Genomic DNA, 27856 nt, shown 5'->3' with positions numbered 1-27856 from the left:
GTTATCCGCTTTGCAGCAGGATGACTGCTGTGATATTTCATCTTCCTCGCAAAGGACTGTTGGACAGTCAATTGCTTGGTGGAAGTAGTAAAAGTGGTCTTACGACTTCCCCTCTGGGATGACCATCGACTCCCAGCAGCAACAACAGCAGCGCCAGCAGCAGTAGGCGTTACACTCAAGGATGCATCGGAGGAATCCCAGGCAGGAGAGGACTCGTCAGAATTGCCAGTGACATGGCCTGCAGGACTATTGGCATTCCTGGGGAAGGAGGAAATTGACACTGAGGGAGTTGGTGGGGTGGTTTGCGTGAGCTTGGTTACAAGAGGAAGGGATTTACTGGTCAGTGGACTGCTTCCGCTGTCGCCCAAAGTTTTTGAACTTGTCACTGACTTATGATGAATGCGCTGCAGGTGACGGACCTGCTGGACACTGTCAGCAGACTCCTAAACTACTAGTATGAAGAAGATAGAAAAAAAAAACCCACCACAGGTAGGTATACAATTATGGACGAGCACTGACGACACAGAGGTAGCTACAGCCGTGGACTACCGTACTGCGTCTGCTAGTATAGAGATGATAGTAATATAAAAAATATATATATATCACTACTGCAGGTATATATAATATAATGACGGACCTGCTGGACACTGTCAGCAGACTCCTAAACTACTAGTATGAAGAAGATAGAAAAAAAAACCCCACCACAGGTAGGTATACAATTATGGACGAGCACTGATGACACAGAGGTAGCTACAGCCGTGGACTACCGTACTGCGTCTGCTAGTATAGAGATGATAATGATATAAAAAATATATATATATCACTACTGCAGGTATATATAATATAATGACGGACCTGCTGGACACTGTCAGCAGACTCCTAAACTACTAGTATGAAGAAGATAGAAAAAAAAAACCCACCACAGGTAGGTATACAATTATGGACGAGCACTGACGACACAGAGGTAGCTACAGCCGTGGACTACCGTACTGCGTCTGCTAGTATAGAGATGATAATGATATAAAAAAAATATATATATCACTACTGCAGGTATATATAATATAATGACGGACCTGCTGGACACTGTCAGCAGACTCCTAAACTACTAGTATGAAGAAGATAGAAAAAAAAAACCCACCACAGGTAGGTATACAATTATGGACGAGCACTGACGACACAGAGGTAGCTACAGCTGTGGACTACCGTACTGCATCTGCTAGTATAGAGATGATAATGATATAAAAAATATATATATATCACTACTGCAGGTATATATAATATAATGACGGACCTGCTGGATACTGTCAGCAGACTCCTAAACTACTAGTATGAAGAAGATAGAAAAAAAAACCCCACCACAGGTAGGTATACAATTATGGACGAGCACTGACGACACAGAGGTAGCTACAGCCGTGGACTACCGTACTGCGTCTGCTAGTATAGAGATGATAATGATATAAAAAAAATATATATATCACTACTGCAGGTATATATAATATAATGACGGACCTGCTGGACACTGTCAGCAGACTCCTAAACTACTAGTATGAAGAAGATAGAAAAAAAAACCCCACCACAGGTAGGTATACAATTATGGACGAGCACTGACGACACAGAGGTAGCCACAGCCGTGGACTACCGTACTGCGTCTGCTAATATAGAGATGATAAAGATGATAGAGATGAACAAAAAAAATATAACACTACTGCAGGTAAATATTTATATAATATAATGAATGACGGACCTGCTGGACACTGTCAGCAGAATGTGTTTATAGAATAAATAAAAAAACACCACAGGAGTGTTTAACTTTTTCAGGCAGACAATATACTGGTGGCCACTGGTCAGTCACACTGGCAGCAAAAGTGTGCACTGTACTCCTGCTATAACTGCACCCCAGTCTCCCCCCACAATTCAGCTGTGTGAGCAGTGAGCACTCAGCACAGTCAGATATACATATAGATCAGTGGTTCTCAAACTCGGTCCTCAGGACCCCACACAGTGCATGTTTTGCAGGTAACCCAGCTGGTGCACAGGTGTATTAATTACTCACTGACACATTTTAAAAGGTCCACAGGTGGAAATAATTATTTCACTTGTGATTCTGTGAGGAGACCTGCAAAACATGCACTGTGTGGGGTCCTGAGGACCGAGTTTGAGAACCTGTGATATAGATGATATTATCATGCAGCACACTGAGGCTGAGCACAGATATGGTATGTGACTGTGTATCGTTTTTTTTCAGGCAGAGAACGGATTATATTAAATAATAAATAAAACTGGTGGTGGTCAGTCACTAGTAACTATCAGCAAAACTCTGCACTCTGAGTACTCCTAATGCTCCCCAAAATTACTAAGTAATCAACTCAAGTGTCTCTATCTATTCTAACGGAGAGGACGCCAGCCACGTCCTCTCCCTATCAATCTCAATGCACGTGTGAAAATGGCGGCGACGCGCGGCTCCTTATATAGAATCCGAGTCTCGCGATAGAATACGAGCCTCGCGAGAATCCGACAGCGGGATGATGACGTTCGGGCGCGCTCGGGTTAGCCGAGCAAGGCGGGAAGATCCGAGTCTGCCTCGGACCCGTGTAAAAAGGCTGAAGTTCGGGGGGGTTCGGATTCCGAGGAACCGAACCCGCTCATCTCTAAACAGGGGCAGAGGCTCTGGAAGGAGGCCGCTCCTGTATGTGTGAGAAGTGACATGACTGCGAAAGCAATCTGCAGATGGTGTTAGCTGCGGGGCCAAGGTTGGTAAATCTGGGGCCACAGCAGATATCGGAGAGCCTTAACATGTACCGCCGGGTGTTTTCAGGGGATAACCCACAAATATTATCCTATAAATAGGCCCCTTAGAGTCTACATAAACCTCCATGGTGTCTCTTCAGCAGTCTGGGTTCCCACCCCCCTTCCTGTGGTACTGCGGCAGCCCCTGTCTCTGCCCCCTATATCTCTGCAGCAGTCGCCTGTGTTTGTGTTACCGCTCCCCACACGATCACTTACCTGGATCTTCTGCTTGTTCCTCCTTGAGGCAGCAGCAGGCACATCACACACTGATCTTCATGGCGTCATGTGCGCAGCGCAGATGGGGAATGATCCTGGTCCCTCTATCCCTTCCCCCTGCTGATTAGTCCACCAGCACAGGTGCAGATGGGTCGGGAGTGCTCCGGCTTGGGGCCCCCTAAAAAGGGGCGGGGCCTATGGGGTACTAGCCCCAATGTAATCAGGCCCTGGCCTATGTACCCCCACCTCAGTAAGCTTCCGACCCTTCACGGTTTCTCTTATTTTGTCTCCGATGTCTCCTTAAATCCAGTTGTGGCCTGCATCGCATCATATCTGTATTTAGAGCATACTCAGCAGTTTTCTGCCATATCTACAGTGATTATTTATTATTTATTTATTAACAGTTTCTTATATAGCGCAGCAAATTCCGTTGCGCTTTACAATTTGAAATAACAATAACAAACTGGGTGATAACAGTCATAGAGGTAGGAAGGCCCTGCTCGCAAGCTTACAATCTATAGGGAAATAGGCATATGTACACAAGGAAAGGTGCTATCTATTGCATAGAATGAAAAGACGTGAGGATATGTGTGGACTGTACAGAGTGGATGTAATTTGATAGGACGGTTTATGAAAGTTATTTGGGCGGTTCAGGAATTTGATACGCTTGCCTAAAGAGGTGAGTTTTGAGGGAACGCTTGAAGGTTTGGAGACTAGAGGAGAGTCTTATTGTGCGTGGTAGGGCATTCCACAGAGTGGGTGCAGCCCGATGAAAGTCCTGCGGTCGTGAGTGGGAGCGAGTAATGAGTGTGGATGAGAGACGCAGGTCTTGTGAAGAGCGAAGAGGTCGGGTTGGGAGATATTTTGTGATAAGCGAAGTGATGTACGTTGGTGTAGTTTGGTTAATGGCCTTGTGTGTGAGTAAAAGTATTTTATATTGAATGCGGTAGAGTACAGGTAACCAATGGAGGGACTGACAGAGTGGATCTGCAGACGATGAACGTCTAGCGAGGAAGATAAGCCTCGCCGCTGCATTCAGAATGGATTGTAGTGGTGAGAGTCTCGTTTTGGGAAGACCAGTTAGGAGACTATTGCAATAATCAATGCGGGAGATAATGAGAGCGTGGATTAGAGTTTTAACAGTGTCTTGTGTAAGGTATGGTCGTATTTTGGATATGTTTTTTAGATGCATGTAACATGATCTTGAGACAGATTGAATGTGGGGAACAAAGGACAGATCAGAGTCAAGGATGACATTTGGTAATATTGGTTTGCCACAGAATAGCACAGACTCGGGTACCATGGATTACCATAGCGGCTGTGGGATAAAGGATCATCAGTTTATAGACAGTCAATAGCTCAACACTAGATGGTCAACAGGTCGACAGAGTCAAAAGGTTGACAAGTCTAAAAGGTGACAGTTAAATGGTTGGCAGGGTCAAAAGGACGACACAGATGTGGTCGACACATGGCTCTTTTGTTTTAAACCTAATCCTAACCCTAATCCTCCCACTAGTGCCTAACCCTAATCCTCCCACTAGTGCCTAACCCTAATCATCCCACTAGTGCCTAACCCTAATCCTCCCACTAGTGCCTAACCCTTCCCCTGGTGCTTAACCCTCCCCCTAGTGCCTAACCCTAACCTTCCCGCTGGTGCCTAACCCTACCCCTAGTGTCTAACCCTAACCTTCCCCCTGGTGCCTAACCCTTCCCCTAGTGCCTAACCCTTCCCCTAGTGCCTAACCCTAACCTTCCCGCTGGTGCCTAACCCTAACCCTACCCCTAGTGTCTAACCCTAACCTTCCCCCTGGTGCCTAACCCTAACCCTCCCCCTGGTGCCTAACTCTAACCCTCCCACTGGTGACTAACCCTAACGTAACCCCTGGTGCCTAACCCTAACCTTACCCCTGGTGCCTAACCCTAACCCTCCCCCTGGTGCCTAACCCTCCCACTGGTGACTAACCCTAACCTTACCCCTGGTGCCTAACCCTAACCATCCTCCTGGTGCCTAACCCTCCTCCTGGTGCCTAACCCTAACCCTTCCCCTAGTGCCTAACCCTAACCTTCCCGCTGGTGCCTAACCCTAACCCTACGCCTAGTGTCTAACCCTAACCTTCCCCCTGGTGCCTAACCCTAACCCTCCCCCTGATGCCTAACTCTAACCCTCCCCCTGGTGCCGAACCCTAACCCTCCCACTGGTGACTAACCCTAATCTTACCCCTGGTGCCTAACCCTAACCATCCTCCTGGTGCCTAACCCTCCTCCTTGTGCCTAACCCTAACCCTCCCCCTGGCGCCTAACCCTAACCCTTGTCCTAGTGCATAACCCTATCCTTCCCCATGGTGCCTAACCCTAACCTTCCCCCTGGAGCCTAACCCTAACCTTCCCCCTGGTGTCTAACCCTTCCCCTAGTGCCTAACCCTATCCTTCCCCCTGGTGCCTAACCTGACCTTCCCCCTGGTGCCTAACCCTAACCCTCCTCCTGGTACCTAACCATAACCCTCCCCCTGGTGCCTTACCCTAACCCTCCCCCTGGTGCCTAACTCTAACCCTCCCCCTGGTGCCTAACCCTTCCCCTAGTGCCTAACTCTAACCCTTCCCCTAGTGTCAAACCCTAACCATAAAAATCATGCAAAACAAGGTCATCCTTTTCTGTGTTGACTATTTGCATATCGATCTTTTGAACAAGTTGACCCTTTGACCCAGTTGACCTTTTGACTGTCGGCCATCTGGTGCTGACCTACTGATTATCTATTTTCTGTTCATCTTTACCTCCGGATACCACTCACTATGCCAGAGTCATTGATATGTTCTGTGTAAGCGTCATATTCAAGAAGACATCGCCGAAAATATGGCATCTCCTGCTGTCAGGTAACTTGGCACAAAGAGGGGGCCTGCAAGCACTTTATTTCTGTGGATCTGTACCAGGTTACCTGTGACACCATGCCATATTTCCGGCAATCTATTTCCTTATCTGTTAAAGCACTTTTGGGAGAAAACATCTGAGAACTTATGTTTTTATATAAATTAATTTACTATAAGCAGCTTTGGAAGCAGGGGGGAGAGAGTGAATACAGAATATGAAAGTTGGATTTCCATGTTCTGGGCCTCAGGAGGCCACTAATCTGGCTCTCATCTTATGCGCCGCTTGTCTGAGGAGTATTAGAAGGTCTCACGGCTTTTTTTTTTCCACGATTCTTTTTCTTTTCTTTTTTTTTCAAAATCTGATTAATTTTTCCATCTCAGAGGAGCTGCATGAAATATTTCCTGAGAAGATGAAAGAGGTGGCCTTATTAATCTGCAATTACTCCTCTTGAGCAAAGGTCGCAATTAGAATATTTTATACATCATCCACACCCTGGGGCTGATTAAGCGCAGTGTCTCTCAGCGGACGCTGTTTGTTTGTGAAAAAGCCCCACGGAAAACCAGCGTCTTCATCGCCCACGGAGTTGTGGTTGCAGCACAATCTGAACACGTACAGTACAGGCTCATATTTCAATTCTATGGAAGAAAAGCGCAAATATATGAAATCGTCCTTATCGTCAATGCTTATTGATAGCGATCCACCGATGTCACGGAGCCGTACAACGTAATTCAGATGTGACATAAAAAAATGCGTGGATTATGGTGACGAATCCTGGGTTCGGCATCAGCGGGATCCTGGGATTTTGGCAAAAAATCGTCCGGGATTCAAATCCCGGGGATTTCGGTATTAGCCTGTCCCCTTCGTTTTTCAATACTGGGCAGTGCTGAGTGTCCTCAGGAGGCTCAGACGCTGCCCGACTCCCCCTGCTCCCAGTGTAACGCGATGTCAGAGGTCACACTGCACAGCCTAATGCCAGCCGCACACCACCCACACTGTCCCGCAGTAAATGGACCTCCCCCCACCCATCCGTCCAGATGATGGCAAATTGTGTGGGTGGGGTGGGTGGTATGTACACATAGAAAACAAACTAATCTTGTGTATCCCAGGAATCCTGGGATTGATAATTTTTCAATCCCGATTCCCGGGATTGAAAAAATGGCCCGGGATTGGCCATCCCAGCGTGGATGGTATAAACGAGCCAATCGGACCCCATGTACTTAATGACAGGCATGTAAATTCCAATTACACGGGATAAAAGTATTGTAAGGGATACAATTTTAACAGGAGGACGGAGAGTGGACAGACACTCTGGCAATGTAGGTGGAAGACTCTGGCCGTGAGAGCTTACAATCTAGAAGGAGGGGTAAAAGACATTAGGGGGAAGTGGAAAAGTGGACGTAGTGGTCTATATGGAAATTGAGGAAGAGGAGGCTAAGCTATTAGTGTATCTGGAATGTAGGGGTGTTGGGTAGGGTAAAATTGGGGACAAGAGAGATGGAGTAGGATGGAACTGAGTAGAGGCTGAGACGGAGTGGAGGTGTAATCTCCGCACACAGCCCTATCTGTGGAGGGTCTTCAGTGGCAGAATGGAGGACTATATCAACGTGAGAGTCCAGTGGCCTTATTATCAGGGGGGGAGTTAGTCACGGTCTCTTGCATGGACATACTGGCCCACCGGGTTACAGGGGAAATCCCCGGCAGGCGGATAGAACAGGGATCCTTAGGTGAGGTTTATTAGCAACATTAGCGTATAGTAGTGACGTGCGGTGGGGTGAGGCAGGTGAGGCAGAGCCTTTCCTGCCATACTAACGTTTGTGCCAGAGTTTTGACTGTATAAAGTATATGAAAAATACAAAGAATATGTTTGAAATATCTTCTTTGCAGAATTCTAATCAGTTTTATAGCCAAAACTCTGGAGTAAAAAGTCTATGGCAGGTGAGGCAGTGCCCCCGCCCCCCACCGCCCACACTGCCTACCTTCTCCGCACATCTCTGATCAAACCTCACCAAATTTCCAGGAGTTTCTACTGCTGCACCTGTGTATAATGCCCACATGTATATACTGCTGCACCTGTGTATAATGCCCAGATGTACCCTTTGGCTCATATATTGCATGTAAATCTGGCTCTGGTGCTAGACAGTGCCTCCTCAGCCATTCAGCTCTCCGCACATCCCTGGCGTACAGTATATTCACAAGCGTGCAGTATATTCACAAGCATGCAGTTTATTCACAATAGCAGTGTAAAGGGTGAATCCTCCAGTAGCCAATCAGAAGCATCCAGCTCGCTCCTCATCAGTAGCACTCTCACCACTAGTTACACAGAGAGTTCTTGGGACAAGACAATTATGATACGGACAGGGCCGTCTTAACAACAGAGAAGGCCCCTGGGCACAGCAATGCACTGGGCCCCCTACCCATCCTCCAGTGGTAGGAGTGGGGGGTTTCTATCAGCGTCAGCTTTAATGTTCCACGGGCGGTAGTGGGTATTCTATCTTCCGCTCAGCATGTAGGACCTGGAGCAGTAATTCCTGCTAATTACTCCTTTACTGCACAGATGGTGGGAGATGGGGCCGGAGGGAGAACACTAAACTGTAGAAGGGGGCATTGTGCTGAATGAAGGGGCCCCGGTACATGACTTCCAGGGTGGTGGTGGGGGTAGGGGGGGTTTAATACGTAGGGGAGGGGTGGATAGTGGAGTGGGCTTAATAGTTATCATTTCTAGTGGGAGGGCAGCTTGCTTGACTGCAGATATCTCAAGTTCCTGAAGATATATTTCTTAGCTTTGAAATGGACAAAAAAAACTAGAGCGTCCCACCTGTCAGGAGATACTGGGGACTTGGGATTCAGAGTTCAGAACCCAGAGCAATCCACTAATGAAAATCTAAAACTGCATATTAGGCATGTGGAGCAGGGACCAGCTGCTGGAAGGCCGATATCTCTGGTTCTGGGCATAGTATAGCAAGCAGTGCCGTGACTAGGTATTTTAGCGCTGTGTGCAAGAAACGGCATTGCCCCCCCCCCCCCCCACGCAAGACAGCAGCAGTGTGCTGCACAGTAGCGCCATTACACCAGGTAGAGCCCCTTTTTACACATTACAGCAGACAGCGTCCCCCTTTTTACACGTAACGGCAGACAGCATCCCCTTTTTCCACATTATGTCAGGCAGTCCCCCCTTTTTACACATTACGGCAGGCAGTCCCCCTTTTTTACACATTACTGCAGGCAGTCCCCCTTTTTTACACATTACAGCAGGCAGTCCCCCCTTTTTACACATTACGGCAGACAGCGTCCCTTTTTTACACATTACTGCAGGCAGTCCCTCTTTTTTACACATTACTGCAGGCAGTCCCCCTTTTTTACACATTACGGCAAGCAGTCCCCCCTTTTTACACATAACGGCAGGCAGTCCCCCCTTTTTACACATTACAGCAGGCAGTCCCCCTTTTTTACACATTACGGCAGGCAGTCTCCCCTTTTTACACATTACGGCAGGCAGTCCCCCTTTTTTACACATTACGGCAGGCAGTCCCCCTTTTTACACATTACGGCAGGCAGTCCCCCTTTTTTACACATTACGGCAGGCAGTCCCCCCTTTTTACACATTACGGCAGGCAATCCCCCCTTTTTACACATTACGGCAGGCAATCCCCCCTTTTTACACATTACGGCAGGCAGTCTCCCCTTTTTACACATTACGGCAGGCAGTCCCCCTTTTTTACACATTACGGCAGGCAGTCCCCCTTTTTTACACATTACGGCAGGCAATCCCCCCTTTTTACACATTACGGCAGGCAATCCCCCCTTTTTACACATTACGGCAGGCAATCCCCCCTTTTTACACATTACGGCAGGCAGTCTCCCCTTTTTACACATTACGGCAGGCAGTCCCCCTTTTTACACGTTACGGCAGGCAGTCCCCATTTTTTACACATTACGGCAGGCAGTCCCCCCTTTTTACACATTACGGCAGGCAGTCCCCCCTTTTTACACATTACGGCAGGCAATCCCCCCTTTTTACACATAACGGCAGGCAGTCCCCCCTTTTTACACATAACGGCAGGCAGTCCCCCCTTTTTACACATTACGGCAGGCAGTCTCCCCTTTTTACACATTACGGCAGGCAGTCCCCCTTTTTTACACATTACGGCAGGCAGTCCCCCTTTTTACACATTACGGCAGGCAGTCCCCCCTTTTTACACATTACGGCAGGCAGTTCCCCCTTTTCACACATTACGGCAGGCAATCCCCCCTTTTTACACATTACGGCAGGCAGTCCCCCTTTTTTACACATTACTGCAGGCAGGAGAGAGAGAGAGAGAGAGTGTATGTGTTATACTCACCACCATCGTGCGCCTCTCCTCTCCACACCTCTTCCATCTTCCTGTGCTGCGCTCTTGGCAGCGCAGGGCATTGTGAATGGGCTGGGGGCGGGCTAGGAGAGACGTCATCTCTCCCAGCTCACGAGGGGAGCAGAGGGGGAGCTGTAGTGCTGCCCGGCTACCTATGTGAGCGGTAGCCGGGCAATGCAGCTGGGGGCCAGCCGGTGACAGGGAGATGCGGCTAGGACACCTCAGAGCGGCGGCTGCGGGATAGCGACGACCCGGCGGGTGTTGCTAGTGGTCATGCGCCTCCAGCGCATCTGCGCTGTGTGCAAGGCACCACTAGCACACACCTAGTTACGGCGCTGATAGCAAGCTGCCAGTGTCCACTGAAAGGGGAGAGTCCCAGCTTTTGGAGTATACCCTCAGAAAAACTCAAAGTCAGACAGAACTCGAGATACCTGGCTGGGAAGGGCAATTAACAGGCTTGGATGGGGACCACTGCTTTCAAGTCGGATATCTCCGGTTCCCCAGGGACGATTTTCAAAAATCTGGTACCCCTGGAAAGAGGGGACCCTCAGCTATCAGGCTAGGGCCCTTATACTCTTGTGGCCCTTGGGCAAGAGCTCATTAAGCCTATACAAAAAGATGGCCCTGTATACGGACACAGAGCATTGGCCCTCATTCCGAGTTGTTCGCTCGCTGCTAATTTTAGCAGAATTGCTAATAGGCTAAAATCCGGCAGTTCTGCGCATGCGTATGCACAGCAGGGCACGCGCTAAGCAAATTTACACAAAACTATGTTATTTTACTCACAGGCGAACAAAGCTTTTCAATCGTTCTGCTGATTGACAGGAAGTGGGAGTTTCTGGGCGGAAACTGGCCATTTTCAGGGAGTGTGCTAAAAAAACGCATGCATGCCAGGTAAAAACGCAGGAGTGGCTGGAGAAACGGAGGAGTGGCTGGCCGGACGCTGGGCGTGTTTGTGACGTCAAAGCAGGAACTAAACGGACTGAGGTGATCTCAATCTAGGAGTAGGTCTGGAGCTACTCAGAAACTGCAAGGAAATTGCTTTCGTTAGCAATTCTGCTAATAATGGTGGTCATTCCGAGTTGTTCGCTCGCAAGCTGCTTTTAGCAGCATTGCACACGCTAAGCCGCCGCCTACTGGGAGTGAATCTTAGCTTATCAAATTTGCGAACGAAAGATTCGCAATATTGCGAAAAGACTTCTCTGTGCAGTTTCTGAGTAGCTTGAGACTTACTCTGCCAGTGCGATCAGTTCAGTGCTTGTCGTTCCTGGTTTGACGTCACAAACACACCCAGCGTTCGCCCAGACACTCCTCCGTTTCTCCAGCCACTCCCGCGTTTTTCCCAGAAAAGTAGCGTTTTTTCAAACACTCCCATAAAACGGCCAGTTTCCGCCCAGAAACACCCACTTCCTGTCAATCACACTCCGATCTCCAGAACGAAGAAAAAACCTCGTAATGCCGTGAGTAAAATACCAATCTTCATAGCAAATTTACTCGGCGCAGTCGCAGTGCGAACATTGCGCATGCGCAATTAGCGGAAAATCGCTGCGATGCGAAGAAAATTACAGAGCGAACAACTCGGAATGACCACCAATAGCAGAATTGCTAATCTTTCGTTAGCAATTGCTAATCTTTCGTTAGCAATTCTGCTATGCTAACATACACTCCCAGAGGGCGGCGGCTTTGTGTTTGCATTTCTGCTAAAAGTTGCTAGCGAGTGAACAACTCGGAATGAGGGCGATTATCACTTTCACACTGTAGTTGGTAACAATCTCCTATATAATAGCCCAGATCTGTGACTCTGTGACTGTGTGGATAACGCTGGGCGTGGCTAGGAGCTCTCATTGGGTTAGTAGCAGGTCTATCACACCCAGGCCACAGCTGATTGGGCGAGAAACTCCCTCCCACACAGGTTACATCCAATGGGAGACTCTGCCCTTTGGCTGCTGTGTGTTCCCAGAGCAGGATTAATAATGAGGCTGATGGAGTTACAGCCCAAAATAGTCCCACTGCATCTGCAGCAACATACCCTCCAACACTTTACACATAAAAATCACTAAAATTCGAAAAGGGGCGTGGCTACGGGTACAGCTGGGTAGTTTGGAGAGCCAAAAATCAATACAGACCATCAGTGGCGTCAGAACGTTTTTAGGTTGGGGGGGGGCAAGATATCATTTCAGTTTGGCGCCTCTAAATATCTAAATGTCGCCCCCTCTGTGTTATACCTCATAACAAAAATGGAGAGAGAGAGATGGAGAAAGACATGGCGAGAGAGAGACCTGGAGAGAGAGACATGGAGATAGAGACACATGGAGAGAGAGAGAGAGAGAGAGAGAGATACATGGATAGAGAGAGAGAGAGAGAGAGATGGGGAGAGAGAGATACCTGGAGAGAGATGGAGAGAGAGAGACACCTGGAGAGAGAGGTATATCATCAGCACCAGAATATGTGCCCAAGAGAGCAGTTACCTGAAGGTCTCCGGGAGGAGGTTGCATTGTCTCTCCGGCGCAGGCTCTGGCGGGCTCTCAAGCCGTCACTCACATTTAGGCAGTAGTCCAGCAAAAATTTAGTGGCCGTAGGGAGAAGGGAGGGAGGAAGGCGGGAGGAGGAGAGGATAGGCAGTGACAAGGTGGCTGATGCAGGGTGGTGTAAGGCAGGGCGTAACTAGAACTTTGTGGTTCCCATAGAAAAATCTTGACTGGGCCTCCCCTGACCCCCGCCATTGTCACTTCAATGCCCTTGGGGAGCAGGAGAGAGTGAGAAAGACAAATCGGGTATCAGGCTTAGAGCGAAAGAGAGAGGCAAGTCAGGGAGATAGAGAGAGGTTTTCACGGGAAAAAGAGAGAATGAGCAAACGATAGGAGCGAGAGAGAGAGGGTGTAAAGGCGGGTACACACTAGGCGAGCATTCAACGATATAGTGCGTACACACTGATCGTTATCGTTCAACAATAACGATCAGTAATGTCACCGCCGGCATTTCCGAACATGCAGCTCAGCCCGACATTGATGGGTTAAGCTACATGTCAGCTCAATATTGGTGATAGCTGAACGGCGTGCGGGAGCATGCATCGTTCATCGGTCACAGATATTGCCCCCATACACACTGGAACGATATAAGCCTAAAAATAAACGATAATGACATTTATGTCGTTATTGTTTATTTTTAGGCTAAAATCACCTAGTGTGTACTAGAGATGAGCGGGTTCGGTTTCTCTGAATCCGAACCCGCCAGAACTTTATGTTTTTTTTCACGGGTCCGAGCGACTCGGATCTTCCCGCCTTGCTCGGTTAACCCGAGCGCGCCCGAACGTCATCATGACGCTGTCGGATTCTCGCGAGGCTCGGATTCTATCGCGAGACTCGGATTCTATATAAGGAGCCGCGCGTCGCCGCCATTTTCACACGTGCATTGAGATTGATAGGGAGAGGACGTGGCTGGCGTCCTCTCCATTTAGATTATAAGAGACTGAGAGAGATTTACTGGAGCTGACTAGGAGGAGTACTGTTACTGTAGAAGTGTAGAGACTGAGTGGAGAGAGTTTACTAGTGAGGACAGTGCAGTTTACTTTATAATCCGTTCTCTGCCTGAAAAAAGCGATACACAGCACACAGTGACTCAGTCACATACCATATCTGTGTGCACTGCTCAGGCTCAGGCCAGTGTGCTGCATCATCTATTATCTATATATAATATTATATATATCTGTCTGACTGCTCAGCTCACACAGCTTATAATTGTGGGGGAGACTGGGGAGCACTACTGCAGTGCCAGTTATAGGTTATAGCAGGAGCCAGGAGTACATAATATATTATATAGTGAGTGACCACCAGACACACAGTGCAGTTTATTTAATATATCCGTTCTCTGCCTGAAAAAAGCGATACACACAGTGACTCAGTCAGTCACATACCATATCTGTGTGCACTGCTCAGGCTCAGGCCAGTGTGCTGCATCATCTATATATATTATATATCTGTCTGACTGCTCAGCTCACACAGCTTATAATTGTGGGGGAGACTGGGGAGCACTACTGCAGTGCCAGTTATAGGTTATAGCAGGAGCCAGGAGTACATATTATATTAAAATTAAACAGTGCACACTTTTGCTGCAGGAGTGCCACTGCCAGTGTGACTGACCAGTGACCTGACCACACTGACCACCAGTATAGTTAGTAGTATACTTATATTGTGATTGCCTGAAAAAGTTAAACACTCGTCGTGTGACTTCACTTGTGTGTTTTTTTTTTTTTTATTCTATAAAAATAAAACTCATTCTGCTGACAGACAGTGTCCAGCAGGTCCGTCATTATATAATATATAATATATACCTGTCCGGCTGCAGTAGTGATATATATATATTTTTTATATCATTTATCATCCAGTCGCAGCAGACACAGTACGGTAGTTCACGGCTGTGGCTACCTCTGTGTCTCTGCACTCGGCAGGCAGTCCGTCCATAATTGTAGTACCACCTAACCGTGGATTTTTTTCATTCTTCTTTATACATACATAGTTACATAGACATCTTCTCTTTATCAACCAGTCTATATTAGCTGCAGACACAGTACAGTACGGTAGTTCACGGCTGTGGCTACCTCTGTGTCTGCACTCGGCAGGCAGTCCGTCCATAATTGTATACCACCTAACCGTGGTTTTTTTTCATTCTTCTTTATACATACATAGTTACATAGACATCTTCTCTTTATCAACCAGTCTATATTAGCTGCAGACACAGTACAGTACGGTAGTTCACGGCTGTGGCTACCTCTGTGTCTGCACTCGGCAGGCAGTCCGTCCATAATTGTATACCACCTAACCGTGGATTTTTTTCAGTCTTCTTTATACATACATAGTTACATAGACATCTTCTCTTTATCAACCAGTCTATATTAGCTGCAGACACAGTACAGTACGGTAGTTCACGGCTGTGGCTACCTCTGTGTCTGCAGTCGGCAGGCAGTCCATAATTGTATACTAGTATCCATCTCCATTGTTTACCTGAGGTGCCTTTTAGTTGTGCCTATTAAAATATGGAGAACAAAAATGTTGAGGTTCCAAAATTAGGGAAAGATCAAGATCCACTTCCACCTCGTGCTGAAGCTGCTGCCACTAGTCATGGCCGAGACGATGAAATGCCAGCAACGTCGTCTGCCAAGGCCGATGCCCAATGTCATAGTACAGAGCATGTCAAATCCAAAACACCAAATATCAGAAAAAAAAGGACTCCAAAACCTAAAATAAAATTGTCGGAGGAGAAGCGTAAACTTGCCAATATGCCATTTACCACACGGAGTGGCAAGGAACGGCTGAGGCCCTGGCCTATGTTCATGGCTAGTGGTTCAGCTTCACATGAGGATGGAAGCACTCAGCCTCTCGCTAGAAAAATGAAAAGACTCAAGCTGGCAAAAGCAGCACAGCAAAGAACTGTGCATTCTTCGAAATCCCAAATCCACAAGGAGAGTCCAATTGTGTCGGTTGCGATGCCTGACCTTCCCAACACTGGACGTGAAGAGCATGCGCCTTCCACCATTTGCACGCCCCCTGCAAGTGCTGGAAGGAGCACCCGCAGTCCAGTTCCTGATAGTCAGATTGAAGATGTCAGTGTTGAAGTACACCAGGATGAGGAGGATATGGGTGTTGCTGGCGCTGGGGAGGAAATTGACCAGGAGGATTCTGATGGTGAGGTGGTTTGTTTAAGTCAGGCACCCGGGGAGACACCTGTTGTCCGTGGGAGGAATATGGCCGTTGACATGCCAGGTGAAAATACCAAAAAAATCAGCTCTTCGGTGTGGAGGTATTTCCACCAGAAATGCGGACAACAGGTGTCAAGCCGTGTGTTCCCTTTGTCAAGCTGTAATAAGTAGGGGTAAGGACGTTAACCACCTCGGAACATCCTCCCTTATACGTCACCTGCAGCGCATTCATAATAAGTCAGTGACAAGTTCAAAAACTTTGGGTGACAGCGGAAGCAGTCCACTGACCAGTAAATCCCTTCCTCTTGTAACCAAGCTCACGCAAACCACCCCACCAACTCCCTCAGTGTCAATTTCCTCCTTCCCCAGGAATGCCAATAGTCCTGCAGGCCATGTCACTGGCAATTCTGACGAGTCCTCTCCTGCCTGGGATTCCTCCGATGCATCCTTGCGTGTAACGCCTACTGCTGCTGGCGCTGCTGTTGTTGCCGCTGGGAGTCGATGGTCATCCCAGAGGGGAAGTCGTAAGCCCACTTGTACTACTTCCAGTAAGCAATTGACTGTTCAACAGTCCTTTGCGAGGAAGATGAAATATCACAGCAGTCATCCTACTGCAAAGCGGATAACTGAGGCCTTGGCATCCTGGGTGGTGAGAAACGTGGTTCCGGTATCCATCATTACTGCAGAGCCAACTAGAGACTTGTTGGAGGTACTGTGTCCCCGGTACCAAATACCATCTAGGTTCCATTTCTCTAGGCAGGCGATACCGAAAATGTACACAGACCTCAGAAAAAGAGTCACCAGTGTCCTAAAAAATGCAGCTGTACCCAATGTCCACTTAACCACGGACATGTGGACAAGTGGAGCAGGGCAGGGTCAGGACTATATGACTGTGACAGCCCACTGGGTAGATGTATGGACTCCCGCCGCAAGAACAGCAGCGGCGGCACCAGTAGCAGCATCTCGCAAACGCCAACTCTTTCCTAGGCAGGCTACGCTTTGTATCACCGGTTTCCAGAATACGCACACAGCTGAAAACCTCTTACGGCAACTGAGGAAGATCATCGCGGAATGGCTTACCCCAATTGGACTCTCCTGTGGATTTGTGGCATCGGACAACGCCAGCAATATTGTGTGTGCATTAAATATGGGCAAATTCCAGCACGTCCCATGTTTTGCACATACCTTGAATTTGGTGGTGCAGAATTTTTAAAAAAACGACAGGGGCGTGCAAGAGATGCTGTCGGTGGCCAGAAAAATTGCGGGACACTTTCGGCGTACAGGCACCACGTACAGAAGACTGGAGCACCACCAAAAACTACTGAACCTGCCCTGCCATCATCTGAAGCAAGAAGTGGTAACGAGGTGGAATTCAACCCTCTATATGCTTCAGAGGTTGGAGGAGCAGCAAAAGGCCATTCAAGCCTATACAATTGAGCACGATATAGGAGGTGGAATGCACCTGTCTCAAGTGCAGTGGAGAATGATTTCAACGTTGTGCAAGGTTCTGATGCCCTTTGAACTTGCCACACGTGAAGTCAGTTCAGACACTGCCAGCCTGAGTCAGGTCATTCCCCTCATCAGGCTTTTGCAGAAGAAGCTGGAGACATTGAAGGAGGAGCTAACACGGAGCGATTCCGCTAGGCATGTGGGACTTGTGGATGCAGCCCTTAATTCGCTTAACAAGGATTCACGGGTGGTCAATCTGTTGAAATCAGAGCACTACATTTTGGCCACCGTGCTCGATCCTAGATTTAAAGCCTACCTTGGATCTCTCTTTCCGGCAGACACAAGTCTGCTGGGGTTGAAAGACCTGCTGGTGACAAAATTGTCAAGTCAAGCGGAACGCGACCTGTCAACATCTCCTCCTTCACATTCTCCCGCAACTGGGGGTGCGAGGAAAAGGCTCAGAATTCCGAGCCCACCCGCTGGCGGTGAGAGCGACTGCTGATGCTGACATCTGGTCCGGACTGAAGGACCTGACAACGATTACGGACATGTCGTCTACTGTCACTGCATATGATTCTCTCACCATTGAAAGAATGGTGGAGGATTATATGAGTGACCGCATCCAAGTAGGCACGTCACACAGTCCGTACTTATACTGGCAGGAAAAAGAGGCAATTTGGAGGCCCTTGCACAAACTGGCTTTATTCTACCTAAGTTGCCCTCCCACAAGTGTGTACTCCGAAAGAGTGTTTAGTGCCGCCGCTCACCTTGTCAGCAATCGGCGTACGAGGTTACATCCAGAAAATGTGGAGAAGATGATGTTCATTAAAATGAATTATAATCAATTCCTCCGCGGAGACATTGACCAGCAGCAATTGCCTCCACAAAGTACACAGGGAGCTGAGATGGTGGATTCCAGTGGGGACGAATTGATAATCTGTGAGGAGGGGGATGTACACGGTGATATATCGGAGGGTGAAGATGAGGTGGACATCTTGCCTCTGTAGAGCCAGTTTGTGCAAGGAGAGATTAATTGCTTCTTTTTTGGGGGGGGTCCAAACCAACCCGTCATATCAGTCACAGTCGTGTGGCAGACCCTGTCACTGAAATGATGGGTTGGTTAAAGTGTGCATGTCCTGTTTTGTTTATACAACATAAGGGTGGGTGGGAGGGCCCAAGGACAATTCCATCTTGCACCTCTTTTTTCTTTTCTTTTTCTTTGCATCATGTGCTGATTGGGGAGGGTTTTTTGGAAGGGACATCCTGCGTGACACTGCAGTGCCACTCCTAGATGGGCCCGGTGTTTGTGTCGGCCACTAGGGTCGCTAATCTTACTCACACAGTCAGCTACCTCATTGCGCCTCTTTTTTTCTTTGCGTCATGTGCTGTTTGGGGAGGGTTTTTTGGAAGGGACATCCTGCGTGACACTGCAGTGCCACTCCTAGATGGGCCCGGTGTTTGTGTCGGCCACTAAGGTCGCTAATCTTACTCACACAGTCAGCTACCTCATTGCGCCTCTTTTTTTCTTTGCGTCATGTGCTGTTTGGGGAGGGTTTTTTGGAAGGGCCATCCTGCGTGACACTGCAGTGCCACTCCTAGATGGGCCCGGTGTTTGTGTCGGCCACTAGGGTCGCTAATCTTACTCACACAGCTACCTCATTGCGCCTCTTTTTTTCTTTGCGTCATGTGCTGTTTGGGGAGGGTTTTTTGGAAGGGACATCCTGCGTGACACTGCAGTGCCACTCCTAGATGGGCCCGGTGTTTGTGTCGGCCACTAGGGTCGCTTATCTTACTCACACAGCGACCTCGGTGCAAATTTTAGGACTAAAAATAATATTGTGAGGTGTGAGGTATTCAGAATAGACTGAAAATGAGTGTAAATTATGGTTTTTGAGGTTAATAATACATTGGGATCAAAATGACCCCCAAATTCTATGATTTAAGCTGTTTTTTAGTGTTTTTTGAAAAAAACACCCGAATCCAAAACACACCCGAATCCGACAAAAAAAATTCGGTGAGGTTTTGCCAAAACGCGTTCGAACCCAAAACACGGCCGCGGAACCGAACCCAAAACCAAAACACAAAACCCGAAAAATTTCAGGCGCTCATCTCTAGTGTGTACCCCCCTTAAGGGGGAAAGAAAGAAAGTGTCAGGGAAAGAGAGAGTGAGAGTGTCAGGGGGAGAGAAGGAGAGATAGTGTCAGGGGGAGAGAGGCAGAGACAGTGTCAGAGAGAGTGACTAACTCAGATAGAGAGACTGTCAGGGGGAGAAAGAGAGGGAGAGACAGTGTCAGGGAGTGAGAGGAAGAGACAGTGTAAAAGAGAGGGACAGACAGTGTCAGGGAGAAAGAGAGAGAGTGCCAGCAGGGAGAGAGCTAGACACAGCATCAGGGAGAGACATTGGCCCTCATTCCGAGTTGATCGCTAGCTGCCGTTGTTTGCAGCACAGCGATCAGGCTAAAAATCTGAATTTCTGCGCATGCGTACGGGCCGCAGTACGCACGCGCGAAGTACTTTCACACAAAACTATGCAGTTTTACACAAGGTCTAGCGACGTTTTTCTGTCGCTATGTTGATCGGTGAGTGATTGACAGGAAGTGGGTGTTTCTGGGTGGTATCTGCCCGTTTTCAGGGAGTGTGCTAAAAACGCAGGCGTGCCAGGGGAAACGTAGGCATGGCTGGCCGAACGCAGGGCGTGTTTGTGACGTCAAAACAGGAACTAAACTGTCTGCAGTGATCGCAAGGTAGGAGTAGGTTTGCAGCTACTCAGAAACTGCATGAATATTTTTTGGAGCAGTTCTGCTAACCTTTCGGTCGCACTTCTGCTAAGCTAAAATACACTCCCAGTGGGAGGCGGCCTAGCATTTGCAATGCTGCTAAAAGCAGCTAGCGAGCGATCAACTCGGAATGAGGCCATTGTCACACAGAGAGAGATAGCGTGCTAGGGAGAGAGAGACAGTGTCAGCTAGAAAGTGAGGGAGATGATGTCAAAGAGAGTGAGTGTAGGGAGGGGACAGAGAGACAGTGTCAGGGAGAAAGAGGAAAGGGAGAGTGGCAGAGGGGGGGGGGGGGGCAGCCAGAGATACCGTACACTACCTGACTAGTTGCTGCAGTCACGTTAAACTCCCAGACCCGGCCTCACCCCCGCAGCTGTCCTTCACAGTGGGTGGTCCGGGGAGGCCGATGACGCAATCCACGCTGAATCACGTCATAGTAGTCCCACCCCCGCTATTCAATGGCGCTAATCAGGGCACTGAATAGCAGGAGCGGGGCCACGATGATGCGATCGCGCGTCCATGCCCCCGAACTGCCCAGCTCCAATGAGAACATGCCCCCTATAATGCCGTCCCAGCTGCCCCATCCCGCATGAAAGCCTGGTGCAGCCCCATAGGATTTTATAGTAGAGCTGCAGTGACCCCCTACACCCTTACTCCCTGGGGTCTCTCAGTCTGCACAGCCTCAGGCAGACTCTCCCCTGCGGCCAGCAGCACCAGAAGCCCGGGAAAAGGGGAAAATGACCCCTAGATGATTGGTAGTTGGGGTCACTAGTGCCTAGATCCCTTCACCTAAGCCCAGATCCCCTTCGCCGTGGGGACCTTTCCCATAATGCCTTGCCCCAATGACTGAGGGACTGCTGTGATGAGGAGAGCAGGGAGGACCCCTGTGCCGGAGTGAGGGCTGCCTACAGAGGTGCCTGACGATCAGGACCCTGCTGATGGAGGTGATCCCGCTGAGAAGGCGGCGCAGAAGCGTGGACCAGAGGAGTGCCGAGTGAGTGTCTATCCTCCCCAATCCATCTGCAGACGGCTTGACAGGAGACCCGGAGCGAAGAACAGGGACTGTACAGGCATCGGCTTGGTCAGCCTCGCCTGATGAGGACCCGACCCTGAGGCTATCACTGTGGAGTGTTAGACCATCGGAGGAGCCGCGCTGCCGCAGCAATGCAGCGCCACTGTGGGGGAGGAGATGGCACACTGGAGGTGTCCGGGACCACAAGACAGTGAGGATGAGCTGGAGCCGGCAGCGGTATTTCACCTGACCGTCTGCCGCTCCTCTGCTGCAATTGATAGGCGCCTCTCTTATCTTTGCGGGGGGCGAGCAGCCCCCTTGACCCCCCCATTCCGATGCCCCTGCAGACCATACAGAAAAAAGGGACTGTACCTGCCAAAAAGGTGCAGCTGGAGGGTATGCCACTGCATCTGCAGCAAGTCTCTGCACTGTAGATAGGGGGGGGAAATCCTTTTACTGCAGCATCCTATGTCCTGCTGCCAGTCCGCCTGCCCCCTCCAGCATCAACAATCCCCACTCCCTAGCCACAACGCAGGTGGAACAAAAGCTGCTGCAGCCACCGGCATAGATGTGTATGAAATCGGCGCAGGGGAAGGCTTTCATAGCCCTCCCTGCGCCGCATACTCTCTGAGCCCCGGAGCCTCCTCTGCGCGTGATGTCACAGAAGTGCCTCCCCACCCAGGGCCGGCTCCAGGCCTACTAGCACCCTGAGCGAGAGAATTTCAAAGCCCCCCCGCCGGCCTCGCTATTTCATATTATCGAACTATAAATAACTATATTTTCACACCCCCTCTACGCACACACATAACAGCCACAGTAGTGTTCCTTACACATAATGTCTCCAGTATAGCGCCAGATACACATAATGTCTCCAGTATAGTGCCAGATACACATAGTGTCTACAGTAGTGCAGTGCCAGATAGACATGACATGCCCCCAGCAGTGCCAGATAGACATGACATGCCCCCAGCAGTGCCAGATAGACATGATATGCCCCCCAGCAGTGCCAGATAGACATGATATGCCCCCAGCAGTGCCAGATACACATGATATGTCCCCACCAGTGCCAGATACACATGATATGCCCCCACCAGTGCCAGATACACATGATATGCCCCCAGCAGTGCCAGATACACATGATATGCCCCCAGCAGTGCCAGATACACATGATATACCCCCACCAGTGCCAGATACACATGATATGCCCCCCAGCAGTGCCAGATATACATGATATGCCCCCAGCAGTGACAGTTACACATGATATGCCCCCCAGCAGTGCCAGATACACATGACATGCCCCCCAGCAGTGCCAGATACACATGATATGCCCCCCCAGCAGTGCCAGCTACACATGACATGCCCCCCCAGCAGGGCCAGATAGACATGAGATGCCCCCCAGCAGTGCCAACTACACATGATATGCCCCCTAACACTGCCAGCTACACATGTTATGCCACCCAGCAGTGCCAGCTACACATGATATGCCCCCAGCAGTGCCAGATACACATGATATGCCCCCCAGCAGAGCCAGATAGACATGATATGCCCCCCAGCAGTACCAGCTACACATGATATGCCCCCCAGCAGTGCCAGCTACACATGATATGCCCCCCAGCAGTGCCAGATAGACATGATATGCCCCCCAGTAGTGCCAGATACATAAATGCCCCCATAGTGCCAGATGCATAAATGCCCCCACAGTGCCAGATATGCCCCCAGAGTGCCAGATATGCTCCCACAGTGCCAGATACATAAATGCCCCCACAGTGCCAGATACATAAATGCCCACACAGTGCCAGATATGTCCCCACAGTGCTAGATACATAAATGCCCCCACAGTGCCAGATATGTCCCCACAGTGCCAAATACATAAATGCCCCCACAGTGTCAGATACATAAATGCCCCCACAGTGCCAGATATGCCCCCACAGTGCCAAATACATAAATGCCCCCACAGTGCCAGATACATAAATTCCCCCACAATGCCAGATATGCCCCCACAGTGCCAGATACATAAATGCCCCCACAGTGCCAGATACATAAATACCCCCACAGTACCTGCTGTGCTGGGAGGGGGAGGGCTGTGGCCCACGTGCGGACTTGCTAAACTATTCAGTGCGTGCTATGGGGGTAATTCCAAGTTGATTGCAGCAGGAATTTTTTTTAGCAGTTGGGCAAAACCATGTGCACTGCAGGGGAGGCAGATATAATATGTGCAGAGAGAGTTAGATTTCGGTGGGTTATTTTGTTTCTGTGCAGGGTAAATACTGGCTGCTTTATTTTTACACTGCAATTTAGATTGCAGATTGAACTCACCACACCCAAATCTATCTCTCCCTGCACATGTTATATCTGCCCCCCCTGCAGTGCACATGGTTTTGCCCAACTGCTAAAAAAATTCCTGCTGCGATCAACTTGGAATTACCCCCTATGCGCGCTGTGCGGCATCGGCATCTGACGTCAGACACCAGCGCCGCACAGCGCGCACAGAACAGTTTAGGGCAGCAGGCTGGCTCCAGGCTCGAATATGGCGGCACCAGCGTGCAGCGCCCATTAAGGGTGGCGCCCTGCGCGGCCGCTCTATTCGAACATGCCTGGAGCCAGCCCTGTCCTCACCATAGCCACGCCCAGATCCCCAGAGGCCATGACTCCACAACACAGCACCTGGCCTGCCGGCCTAGAAGCCCCGAGATGGCTAATGTAATGGACAGAGTGGGTGATATCGCGGAGGGTAATGTCTGGACGCTGAATCAATGTAAAAGGTGACAGTGCTGTGCAGTGCAGTGGGTGTGCAGTGTCACTGACACTGCACAGCACTCTTACCTTTTACATTGATTCAGCCAGTCAGTCAGTTCTGCCAGCCAGTCACTATTGTTAGCACCAGTGTCCCAACGCGCCGCATTACAGGGAAGAAGAAGCACTAAATAAACTACAGCTCCCAGCAGCCCTTAGTGCCAAAGCATTCCACCGCTAAGGGCTGCTGGGAGTTGTAGTATATTGAGTGCATCTTCTTCCCTGTAGTGCGGCGCGTTGGGATACCGGCGCTAACAATAGTGACTGGCTGCTGTGCGAGTCTCCGGGAGAGCCACTGCCAAAGGGAGGACAGCACTCGCCCCTCCCCCACTCACAGTACCTCCGGGCCCCACCCACCGCACCCGCTCCTCCCCCACCCACGGTGGCTCCGGATCCTCTCCCACACCCGCAGCACCCCCGCACCTGCCCCTCCCCCACCCGCGGCACCACCCGCCCCTCCCCCACCCATGGCACCCCCGCAACCGCTCCTCCCCCACCCGCGGTGGCTCCTGACCCCCTCCCCGACCCATGGCACCCCCGCACCAGCCCCTCCCCCACCCGCGGCACCCTCGCAATTTATCTCCCACTTACATAGAATGTTAGTGACACAGGAAACCTTCACTACAAAACATGTGATAAATATAACGCTGAACGTGTGAAAAACTCACAAGACAAGGGCCCTCATTCCGAGTTGATCGGTCGCAAGGCGAATTTAGCAGAGTTACACACGCTAAGCCGCCGCCTACTGGGAGTGAATCTTAGCTTCTTAAAATTGCGACCGATGTATTCGCAATATTGCGATTACTAACTACTTAGCAGTTTCAGAGTAGCTCCAGACTTACTCTGCCTGTGCGTTCATTTCAGTGCTTGTCGTTCCTGGTTGACGTCACAAACACACCCAGCGTTCGCCCAGGCACTCCCACCGTTTCCCCGGCCACTCCTGCGTTTTTTCCGGAAACGGTAGCGTTTTCAGCCACACGCCCCTGAAACGCCGTGTTTCCACCCAGTAACACCCATTTCCTGTCAATCACATTACGATCGCCGGAGCGAAGAAAAAGCCGTGAGTAAAAATACTTTCTTCATAGTAAAGTTACTTGGCGCAGTCGCAGTGCGAACATTGCGCATGCGTACTAAGCGGATTTTCACTGCGATGCGATGAAAAATACCGAGCGAACAACTCGGAATGAGGGCCAAGGACTTAGGAGATGAGGCGCTTCTCACTTGCTGGAAGACTCTCACTGCAAATCTTACCAACCTTTCATACTGTCGCTATGATCATGTGATGACCCTTCCAGGACTCCGATTGGCTAACTAGTCCCCAAACCAGGGCTGTTTCTAGATAATTTGGCTACCAGTGTGAGCATTTAAAAAACTGCGCACACCCCCCCCCCCCCCCCCATAGACATTCAAAAAATGCGTTCTCCCCATAGACATAAAATGAAACACTCCTGTGAGGGGGCGTTGCCTAGCTAATATGGGTGTGACCACACTATAATAGGCGTGGCCTCGCAGGAAAAGACTACCTTAGACCCCAGTTTTAGACCATGCAACAACAGACCTCAGCCACTACAGGAAAAATACAAAACATTCCACCATATTAAGACATACAGTATAAACATAGAATGTGACGGCAGATAAGAACCACTTGGCCCATCTAGTCTGACCCTTTTTTTAAATCATATTTTTATCTCAAACCTTATTTGATCCTCATTTCTTTGTAAGGATATCCTTATGTCTATCCCATGCATGTTTAAATTGCTCTACTGTCTTAAGGGGGGTACTCACGGAGCGATATTCTAAGCAATCTGACTAGATTGCTTAGAATATCGGCAGGATCGCTCCGTGTGTAGCCCCCTCGGCGATAGCGATGCGCGGCCCCGCACATCGCTATCGCCGCTGCTAGATTGGCCTGCATGCAGGCCAATCTAGCGGGTCGCTCACTTCACCCGCTGGGTGAAGTGAGCGGCCCCCCCGTCTCCCCCCGCACGCTCAGCACAGATCGCGCTGTGCTGAGCGGCAGGAGAGATGTGTGCTGAGCGGTTCGCTCAGCACGCATCTCTCCTTGATCGGCCCGTGAGTACTGGGCTTAAGACTCCACCACCTCTGATGGGAGGCTATTCCACTTGTCCACTACCCTTTCTGTGAAGTAATTTTTCCTCATATTTCTCCTGAACCTCCCCCCCACCAGTCTCAGTGCATGTCCTCGTGTCCTATTACTCCTCTTCACGTGAAGAATGTTTCCCTCCTGGACTTTGTTAAACCCTTGATATATGTGAAAGTTTCTATCATGTCCCCCCTTTCCCTTTTCTGCTCCATACTATACATATTGAGATTTCTTAGTCTTTCTGAGTATGTTGTGTGATATAGGCCATGCACCATTTTAGTTGCCCTTCTTTGTACAGTCTCTAATGTATTAATATCCTTCTGAAGATATGGCCTCCAGAACTGAACACAGTATTCTAGATAAGGCCGTACCAATGACCTATACAGTGGCATTATTACTTCTTTCTTTCTACTGTTGATTCCTCTCCCAATGCAGCCAAGCATCTGACTAGCCTTCCTCATTGCTGTGTTACATTGCTTACCTGCCTTTATGTCACCTGAAATAGTGACTCCTAGATCCCTTTCCTCCTCAGTAGTTTCCAGTATAGTGCCATTAATACTAGCCCCACACAGTAATGCCCCTTGCACCATTTAATAACCTCCCTCTACACCATATTATGCCACATACCGCAATTCCCGTGATACATTATGCTCTACAGTAAAGCCTCTGATTACTTTTAAATTACCTGCTCGTTGCCAGGGGTTTCACGCACTGGGTGTCATGCTCGTTGCCAGGGGTTACATGCACTGGGTGTCATGCTCGTTGCCAGGGGTTTCACGTGCTGGGTGTCATGCTTGTTGCCAGGGGTTTCATGTGCTGGGTGTCATGCTCATTGCCAGGGGTTTCATGTGCTTGGTGTCATGCTCGTTGCCAGGGGTTTCACGCACTGGGTGTCATGCTCGTTGCCATGGGTTACACGCACTGGGTGTCATGCTCGTTGCCAGGGGTTTCACGTGCTGGGTGTCATGCTCGTTGCCAGGGGTTACACGCACTGGGTGTCATGCTCGTTGCCAGGGGTTTCACACGCAGGGTGTCATGCTCATTGCCAGGGGTTTCACACACTGGGTGTCATGCTCGTTGCCAGGGGTTTCATATGCTGGGTGTCATGCTTGTTGGCAGGGGTTTCATGCACTGGGTGTCATGCTCGTTGCCAAGGGTTTCACACACTGGGTGTCATGCTCGTTGCCAGGGGTTTCAAGGAGGTGTATAAAGTAGCTAGCCCTCCAGCATTTAATCTCCAGCTCCCCCTCCTCCCTCTTCCCTACTCCTCTGCTCGGGGGGCAGAGTTTCACAGAATGACGCAGTTGCATTGTGATGTCACAATGCAACCGCGTCATACCGTGAAACTCAACCTCCCCCCCAAGCGGAGGAGTAGGGAAGAGGGGCAGCAGACAGGAGACCCAAAGTGCCGCTGCGGCCGCCCGCCGCAAGAAACAGAGCTGCCCCAAACAATGTATAAATCATTACAAGATGGTATTCCAGAACTTGAGCGCAACTTTGCATGAGCTCCTCTGGGGAATACTTTTGCAAAAAATTTTATGTTCACTTTGTTAGTAAATATAACGCTTTGTGTGCAACCGGAAACTTATTTCACAGTACCCCCCTACAGTCCTGCAGATAAGGTCCAGCATTGTCGGACGCAGTGCCCCCTGTTGAAAGTTAATAAATAAAAGTTACCTGAAGGTGGACATCTCTTTAAGCGGTATAAAGAAATGCTTAGTAAGTTTCAGCAACAACTTTTAATAAACAGCAGAATGTAACCAGAATAGAAGCTGATATTAAACAATTTTGGGGGAAATGTATCAAAC

General features: G+C 49.5%; 1 long non-coding RNA gene across 1 annotated transcript in view; it reads right to left on the bottom strand.

Moving 5' to 3' along the window:
• Positions 1 to 23286, bottom strand: part of LOC134910656 (uncharacterized) — a 45389-nt gene extending 22103 nt beyond the window's left edge. Inside the window, exon 1 of the long non-coding RNA XR_010176252.1 lies at positions 23210 to 23286. This is a non-coding gene — a long non-coding RNA (uncharacterized LOC134910656). The remainder of the gene's footprint in view (positions 1 to 23209) is intronic.
• Between the last annotated feature and the right edge of the window lie 4570 nt (positions 23287 to 27856).

This window comes from Pseudophryne corroboree, chromosome 4, assembly GCF_028390025.1.
Source record: "Pseudophryne corroboree isolate aPseCor3 chromosome 4, aPseCor3.hap2, whole genome shotgun sequence".
NCBI classification, from domain to species: Eukaryota; Metazoa; Chordata; class Amphibia; order Anura; family Myobatrachidae; genus Pseudophryne; species Pseudophryne corroboree.
Note: the sequence above shows the minus strand (reverse complement) of the source record. Positions and strands in the feature narration are given on the sequence as shown.